Below are 9,397 nucleotides of genomic sequence, written 5' to 3' on the forward strand. Positions count from 1 at the left end.
GAGGCTGTAATGGTAACAGGCAACAGAACCAAAAATTCAGAATCGAAAAGAAACTGTTTCTGGCACTCAGACAAAAATGAGAATGAAAGCTGTCTGAATTGTATACAAAGAAACAAAGAGAAGAAAGAGGATGATTAGGAATGTGTGTTAAAATATCTACAATAAAACATCATCACTGTTCTTTAAAAAAATACGGCTACTGCATAATGTCATTATAATTGAGGGTGTTTTGTCCATCATCATAAGAGATAAAGACCATTTAATTTTTTGAGCTGGAAACTGATGGTTACCTAAGAATCCAGGATTGTTAAGCACTTACTTTCAATATGGTCAAAGAAAAAGAGAATCATAAAGAGTAATAAATATAATTAGTACTTCAAAGAGATGTACCACTAAAAGCCAATGGACAATTAGAATTTTTGAAAAACTGAAGGAAAAACTGAGGTGGAAAAGCATGGAATTAAGTCTACAGTCAAGGATTACTTAGAAGTCCACAATCACAAAACAGTAAAAATCTGGACATACTCCCTGTCTGTAATTGTAAGGTAAATTACAGTTAAGAAATATAATAGGTAGAGTCCTTGAGGTTATCCAACAATGCCATTCCCATTACCAGATGCCTCAGGCAACAGCTCATGGGGTGAGGTGGAGATCAGATACATTTATACCTTACATATTCCCTGGTGAATAGTTTGTTGGTTGCCATAGCTAGAAGATTCAGCAGCGAATGCTCATCTGACTCAAGAGCAAGACTAGTAGATAAATTTCTATCCCCAGAGATGCATGCAAGCTGACTGTAGGTAAGACGACTAGAAGTGATTGCTTAAGTGAGAGAGGAGTAAAATGATTCTGCCTTCTCGAGTGACAAAGAAAATGAAGACCTAGACCCCTCTCAGGGAGATCACAGAATGACAGTGGCTCAGAAAGCACTGTAGGAGGTTGCTCCTGCACTGTAGGAGTCTTCACTATGTTTTTCAACAACAGTAAACATTTTTTGATATTATGTAAATTCATGCAGTGCTGCCTAGGATGATAAGTAAACAGTCTATGAGAATGTCCTCCTCAGATCCCCTAGTGTTGACCAACCGGGTGGCTTTTGGTAAATGTGTATCCCAGTGTTTGAAAATCCCACCACCCATTGTTCTCAGTGTAGTTTTTAACAGCCCATTGTACTATTCGATTTTCCCAGAGGCTGGTGCATGGTAGGGGATGTGATATACCCACTCAATGCCATCTTTTTGGCCCAAGTGTGTATAAGGTTGTTCCAGAAATGAGTCCCATTGTCTGACTCAATTCTTTCTGGGGTGCCGTGTCGCCACAAAACTTGTTTCTCAAGGCCCAGGATAGTGTTCCGGGCAGTGGCGTGGGGCAGAGTGTATGTTTCCAGCCATCCGGTGGTTGCTTCCACCATGGTAAGCACATAGTGCTTGCCTTGGCAGGCCGGTGGGAGTGTGATACAGTCAATCTGCCAGGCCTCCTCATACTTGTACTTCAGCCATCGTCCTCCATACCAGAGAGACTTTAACCATTTGGCTTGCTTAATTGCAGCACATGTTTCACATTCGTGAATAACCTAGGCAATAGTGTCCATTGTTAAGTCAAACCCTCGATCATGAGCCCATCTATATATTGCATCTCTGCCTTGATTGCCTGAGGTGTCATGGGCCCACCGGGCTAAAAATAATTCACCCTTAGGTTGCCAATCCAAGTCCATCTGACCCACTTCAATCTTAGCAGCTTTATCCACTTGCTGGTTGTTCCGGTGTTCCTCAGTGGCCTGACTCTTGGGCGCATGAGCATCTACGTGGCGTACCTTCACCACCAGGTTCTGCACCCAGCCAGCGATATCTTGCCACAATGCAGCAGCCCAGATGGGTTTACTTCTGCATTGCCAGTTGCTCTGCTTCCATTGCTGCAACCACCCCCACAGGGCATTTGCCACCATCCATGAGTCAGTATAAAGTACTGGCCATTTTTCTCGTTCAGCAATGTCCAAGGCCAGCTGGACAGCTTTCACCTCTGCAAACTGACTCGATTCACCCTCTCCTTCAGCAGTTTCTGCAACTTGTCGCAGGGGACTCCACACAGCTGCCTTCCACCTCTGAAGTTTCCCTCAGGATAGCTGGCACTCGGCCGTGGGGCAGTTTTACCCGGTAAAGCGAATGATTAGAGGTCTTGGGGCCGAGAAGTCACCTCTTCATCCTCTTCCTCTGATTCACGTAGTAGTAACTCTTGTTCAGATCCTGTTCCATGTAGTAATTGCATTGGGACTTCATCTTTCTTCACTGCAGGGGTTGCTGTTTGTGCCTCTCGTTTGCTTTTGCTTACAGGGGCAACAGATATTGTCACAAATTGGCCATTTGGTTTAGCTGCAGTGTTTGTCACTGTGGTTGGAGTGGCTGCAGTGTCTACCACTAGGATTGGAGTGGCTGCAGCATCTGCCACTAAGGTTGGAGTGGCTGCAATGCCTGTTGCTGGGTTTGATGCAGCTGTTGTGCTTGGGGGTTGAGTAGCACCAACATCTGCGTTGTCTGTTGCTGTCGGGGTTTGAGTAGCTGCTGTGCTTGTCACTGGGGTTGATGTAGCTGCTGTATTTGAACTTGAAGTAGTTGCGTTGTCTGTTGTGGTCAGGGTTTGAGTAGCTGTTGTGCTTGTCACTGGGGTTGATGTAGCTGCTGTACTTGGAGTAGCTGTGTTGCCTGTTGTGGTCAGGGTTTGAGTAGCTGCTGTGCTTGTCACTGGGGTTGGTGCAGCTGCATTGTCTATTGCTTTGCCATCAGATCCAGAGACATTTTTTTCCCTTTTTTATACCATACAAAACTACTGCTGCTAGTTGACGTAGCTGTGTTGTTTATTGCGTTGCCATCAGATCCAGAGACATTTTTTTTCCCTTTTTTTATACCATACAAAACTACTGCTGCTACCACCAATAACAATAACGATAAGGAAAATAACAAGGGGAGAGGATACAATTGCTCACCACTGGCCGACTGACACCCAGCCCGACCCGAGCAGTGATCTGGGCCTTCTGGGTAACTCCCCCTGGTTTACATACTGGGCATGACATGCCCTTTGGCTAGTTTGGGTCAGGTGTCCTGTCTCTGCTTTCTCCTGGCTTCCCCTCCTCCCTGGCAAAACATGAAACTGAGAAAATCCTTGGTCAGAGTAAACATTGCTTATCAACAACTAAAAACATCGGTGTTATCAGCGTTGTTCCCAGGCTGAAAGTTAAAAAGCACAGCACTGCACCAGCTACTAAGAAGGAGAAAAATGACTGCTATAGCTGAGCCCAGGACAGAGAATCAAGTGGTGAGAAAGACCAGTGAAGTCCATAACAGATGCTGAGCCACAAGGAGGTCAGAAGTGGTAGGAGAGGAACTACAATCCAGGCAGGAACATGGGACAGGGTCTTAATTCCAAACCAATGCCCTATAAGCCTGTAGCTTTTCCCCAGGACAGGCCCTGGGAAACAGGAAAAATGAAACATATAAAATACAGCTTGGCAGACTATGGGTTTTCTGAGGTTTTCAAGGCTTCTGTGAAAGAATTAGGAGCCAAACAGAAGTACTCTAATTTTTAATAGTAGCAGGTGAAGAGAAGGCAAAAACAAAATATAATGACAAGTTGCTAGAAGGCTTACCAGTGTGTGAACTAGGAATTATTATAGAATCATAAAATCATAGAGTCATTTTGGTTCATTTATAGAATCATTTCTTAAGACCCTTAAGATCATGGAGTACAACCGTTAATCTAAGACTTCCAAGTCCACCAGACTTGTTAACTTGGCAAATCCACATGCAAATCTTCACACATAAAAAAATTCACCAGGGAAATCTATGATACAACTATTTGTCCTACCTCGGTGAAAAATAATAAAGACCCACAGTTTGGTTAGATATTTGGCAGGACCCAGGCGATGTCAGACCTCTAGCTTAGCTCTGTGAAAGGAATAAAATGCCTTTGGATGATGGGCAACAGGCTTCCTAATGCTTTGCTCAAACAGGCCTGAAACAAACCAAAAGTTTGCAGTATTCTTTTACTATTAGACAAAGGATGTTACATTTGTTTGTGTAGCATATACATGGTGGTTGTTTTTTTAATATATCCTATGGGTGACGACAGAAATCATACCGGAGCCTACTATTTAACTCCATATCATATATCTACAACTTTCTTATCCCTGTGTTCAATTCAATCCGTCCAGAATGGTCTAACAGCAAAGTGAAATGACAAGTAATGCTAAGTAGCTAATATCAATCAACTATCCCATCCCTGGAAGTGTTCAAGGCCAGGCTGGATGGGGCTTTGAGTAACCTGGTCTACTAGAATGTGCCCCTTCCCATGGCAGGGGGTTTGGAACTAGATGATCTTTAAGGTCTCTTCCAACTTTAACCATTCTACTATTCTATGGACTATTTTTGTCCTTCTAGTATGTTAACAAAAAAGTCTTTACTAGTATTGTTAATGACTTCAAATCAGGGTAATGTTCAAATGTGGTATGGAGTTTTGTACTTTTCATTCCTAAAAAAAAACTTAGTATGGTGATAAATATTTAGCAGACAGTTAGAAAACTGTCCTTCAAAAAGGCAAAAATGCTGATGTTCAGCTGGTATATCACAGCTATGAGAAACAAAAACTCCCATTTCATACTCAGTTCTGAATTAAGAGAACATCAGAAGATGGATGTCATTACTTCTTATAGGTACCACTCACCCACTCAAGATTACATTACTCCCACCTCTTTCAGCTTTTGCAATCATATATAAAATACCTGACAGGAATATAAAAAAAAAATGGTCTCCAGGGTCAGACCATCAAGACCAGTTTTCTATCTCCAACAGAGATAATAGGAGAAGCTATACAGGAGAATGCACGAGACCGGACACTTTCTGCATCCACAATTACTGTGTTAGAGGTGTAAGCACATCTCTGCTCAGTGCTTGTAGTATCTATTTATGAACCTGTTGTATATGTATTAGTCTTAATCCCTTTTTGAACTGACTGATATTCTCTGCCTCTAAACAGTCCCATGGCAGCAAATCCCAGAAGTTTCCTAATTCCTTTTAACTGTTTTAAACAGACCACCTTCTAGTTTCATTGAGCGGTTTCTACTTGTAATGCATGATTTAATGAATAACAGTCTTCATTCAGTTTATTCACTACTTCTATAGTTGTATAAACCTCAGTTATAACTATCACCCCCTAGTCTTCTGTCCAAACTGAAGAACCAAGACTTTTTAGTCTCTTTTCCTAAGGTAGATGCTCCATCCCCTTAATCATTTTAGCTGCCCTTCCATGTACTTTCTCTAATTCCACAATATTTTTCTTGAAACAGAGGCCAGAACTGTACACAACACTGTCTGACCTATAGCTTTAAAGTGTTTTCTTTTATAAAGATTGCTTCCAGAAAAAAAAAAAAAAAAAAAAAAAACAAACCAAAAAATCACCCCAGGAAATTCTTAGAAATAAAAACATTTTTCAGTACTTCATTTTTTAAAATGCTTTGCTGTCATTTTCCTCTCCATCTTTAGAAATAACTCAAAAAGGCTTTACTCATTGGTGATCACTTATACAGGAATTTCTGTGAGGTAGACCAAAGTCTCTTTGTACTCAAAATTCCAGACCTTGTTTAATTGCTTGTTATACAGAGATGGAATCATGTTAAGAATTTTGACTTGCAGCACTCATTTACCATACTGAGATTAACATATCCCACTCCACAATGCCTGATGTGACATTTGTAAGTGAAAAAAAAAACAAAAGGAAGAAGTTGCTTTTTCGTCTTTCAAACATCACTCCTGAAATATGAAGATAGAGATTTAATACTCTTCTTTGGTAATGAACTTTTGCTAAGATGTCCCAGTAAAAATTCTGTCAGTTAATTTAGAAGAAATGGAATCTCCTGTTGGAGCTGTTTGCATGCTCTACATTATAAAATGTACCACTGAGACAAAGAAGAGAGCTAGAAGTTCAGTTCCATTAAGTCAAACTTGGGCTTCATAACCCTGAGGACTATTCAGCCACTGGGCTATAGGGTAAAAGAAAACTATACCTGTAGCAAGTTATATATCAAATATTGAAGAATGGAAAGTATTTGGTGAATTCAGACCAACTCCATTGATAGCTGAGAGTTGCATTTTTTGGCTGGTGAATTATTGCTTAATGCCTTTCTCAGGTCTAATGATTCCCTTCCAGAAGGTTAAACTGCTGTTAGAAACATGGTGAAATGTCTATCTTTTGATACCTTCCAAGCCAAAATAAAGCTTTACAATGAACTGAATTTTAGAAATATGCCAGATATATGCAGAGAGAAAAGAATGCCAGACCAATTGATTTCTTGGCTGCTTAGAGCAAGAAAGAAACAGGCTGAGGCAAAAGAAATGGAAGAAAGAAAAATGCAGAAGGAAAAAGGCTGGGATGGAGCGAACAGGGAGATCTTCAGCACATTGACATATAAAAGCTGAAATACAGCCCAGGATTCCCTAATATGCTTCACATCCTTTCTGATTTAAAAAATATTTGTGAAATCTAGGGTGTAAGTGGTCATATACCCCAATACTATAGAGCCAAGTACCACTGTACTGGTCAATCCATATAAAATTTCCTATTTATATTATTCTAAAGCATCACTTGCTGAAAAGTTTCATTAGACTTAAAGATTCTAATCCTGCTAACATTGTTCAGAGGAGTTTTAGTAAGGTTCTAGCTTTCTTTGGTCATATGTTGCTGCTTTAATACTTAGGGAATTGTATGAAAAACCTATGACAAAAGACTATCAAGTCAAACAGTCTGAGGCTAAGAAATGCAGGAACTAGATTTGGCTGTGAAATGTTAATCTGCCTGTATGTGCATTTTCACAGCCTCTGAGTACATGATTAACTTCCTCACAGGACCTTTGCCAGCCTATTCCATGATCAGTATTGAACCTTTGCAGTGACTTAGTCCCTTTGAATGTAGGAGTCTTTCTAGCATCTTATATGAAATTAAAATACAAAGTATAAAAGAATTCTGATCTGTATGAATTTAAATCCCATCTGAGAGAAAAAAATCTCAAGAATAATTAAAGACTAATTATAAGCTTTTAAAAGATTATATTCATATATTCTTAGGCAAAATGTAAAAACTGTTACTAGCCATTACTAAAATACTGAATTCAGAGGCAGACAGAGCTTCAGTCACCACAGAAGGCTACATAGTCAGTGATACAACTGTACCATGTAATTCTGCAACATGCGGTCCTATAATTACCATGCCAAAATTTATTAGCATAAGAGATAAGAATTGGTTTTGATTAAACTCTTAGGTGTTCAAACTGTAATAGAAAACCACCTTGTGATAATTCAATTTACATGTAGCAAGATCTGAGAAAAGCCAAATCGTTGATAAAAAGAGTGAACTTTTACATTAAAGTGGTAGCTTCACTTTTGATATTTTAACATTAGAATACTCTATAACTTCCATTGCCGTCTGCCTGGCTCCTGTCTTTACAATGATTCAGTATACTGGTAAAGCTGAGTGAATACAAATAGAAACATCTGCTAGGAAACATGATGAAGATTGATCATAGAAAGAAGGAGTAAAGTGGGCTAAGAAAGTGAGGAAACACTTTGCAAGCATTGACGAAAGAAATACTAAACAGGAAGGATTTATTTTCTTCCTTCTAATGGGAAATGTACAATATAAACTGTATTCTGAATTAGTTTTTCTGGGACAAATAGTAGTGATGAGAATGTGAGTCTTCCATTTAAACCTTTCAGAATTAGTATTTCCATGAATTGATAAAAATATTACTTAATTTAACGTTTGAATCTGCAAGGTGCTAAGCACTATGATCATCAGAGCACTTACATGCATAGGTAATTTTAAGCATATGAGTAGCCCACATGAAACCATCATCATGGTTTTCATAAGCATATGATGAATGACATTATTGAATCCAGACAAGGATATTCAGAATCTTGTACAATCAAGTTAAGGGCTTCACATGAAGTGAAAAGACACTGAAGACACCCTGAAGAGTTTATAACTGTCATTTAAGGAATATTAATGTTTTTATTCTAAACATTCTCCATGAATGTCTGTGAGCACATTTTCTTCAATATATCTTCATCTTTTGTTACTAATTCTTCGGTTACTTTAGTGCTGTTATACATCTAATTTGCTTTATTTTTTATAGACCCATAAAGAAAAGCAGTTGGGCTTTGTGGGAGTGGGGAGAGAGAAGGGGGAGCAGAGGAGGAGAGGGGCTGGTGGTGATAAAATGTAATTCCTCTGAACACCTGCTGAGTTTAATTGCACTACAGCTGATGCTGATTGTAAGTGGGTAAGGGAGGAGTAAGGAGGGGGGGGTGGGTTACTGACTGATTGGCTGTCGTTACATCGAGTTTTGTTGTCTTTTTTTTCCCCTTTTCAGTATTATTCTTACAAGTTAAAAGAGACTCTGAGTCTAAGGGATTAGGGACCTAAACCAAAGAGGATTCTTATGATCTGTGAGCAGAATAAGATGTGGTGTTTCCTGGATGAAGACATCTGAAGAGAGCATATGTGAACCTCAAGAGCAAGACTGATGATCCCAACAGTCAAATTGCCACAGTATGCAGCATTCACTAGAATGAAAGGTTTATAGGTGAGATATTTAAAGAGGTCACCACGCCCAGAGCATGTGCGTCTGCAATGAAATAGAAGACAGTGCTTAAGATGAAGGAACTATGGTCATTCCCAAGAGATAGCAAACCATGCAGAGAAATTTTTAAGCAGGTTGTCATTCTGCAAGAACTTGAAGATAACAAAGTATGGTGGGTTTAAAAAGTACAGCATCAAGGCACTGTGGAACAAACCTCTGTTCACAAAATTGATAGAAATGGGTGCTGAAAAATGGACTGCTGTAATCTGATAATTGCTGGGGACAAGCTGCTTTGATATAGAGAAGTATAAAGCACATAGCTGTGATTTAAAGACTTTATTTTAGAATATGTCAGAAGAGGTGACAGAACATTACAGTTTGGTAATTCCCTTGGGAAACAGAACAAAACAAACTCCAAAACAACCCACATCAACAAATTTGGGGTTAGCTTGTAAGCAGCTGCAAAGGTAAAAATGAGATCTAAAGTAGCAGGAAAACAGATTGACAGGTATACTTCAGGACTCTGGAATTTTTACAGAACATGAATGTTAATAATGATGTTAAAAAAGCTTTGTAAAAGATTAGGAAGTTATCATTCAGTGATAAATGTGGCATGCAGAATTTGATTTAAATTTGGAACATGAAAATGCAGGATTTATTTTCAGAACTATAGTAGGTAAAACATTAGTTAGACATATCAGTTCAATTTTTACAAATGAAATTACTTCATATATATTTTTCACTACCTAAATAACAAGCTATGTTTAAAATAAA

General features: G+C 39.1%; 1 long non-coding RNA gene across 1 annotated transcript; it reads left to right on the forward strand.

Moving 5' to 3' along the window:
• The first annotated feature begins 2,091 nt into the window (after positions 1-2,091).
• Positions 2,092-8,330, forward strand: LOC115611181. Its single transcript, XR_003992496.1, has 3 exons — positions 2,092-2,219; positions 6,772-6,779; positions 8,321-8,330. It is a non-coding gene; the product is annotated as an uncharacterized LOC115611181 (long non-coding RNA).
• Positions 8,331-9,397: the final 1,067 nt, after the last annotated feature.

The sequence above is a fragment of the Strigops habroptila genome, chromosome 1 (assembly GCF_004027225.2).
Source record: "Strigops habroptila isolate Jane chromosome 1, bStrHab1.2.pri, whole genome shotgun sequence".
Lineage (NCBI taxonomy): Eukaryota > Metazoa > Chordata > Aves > Psittaciformes > Psittacidae > Strigops > Strigops habroptila.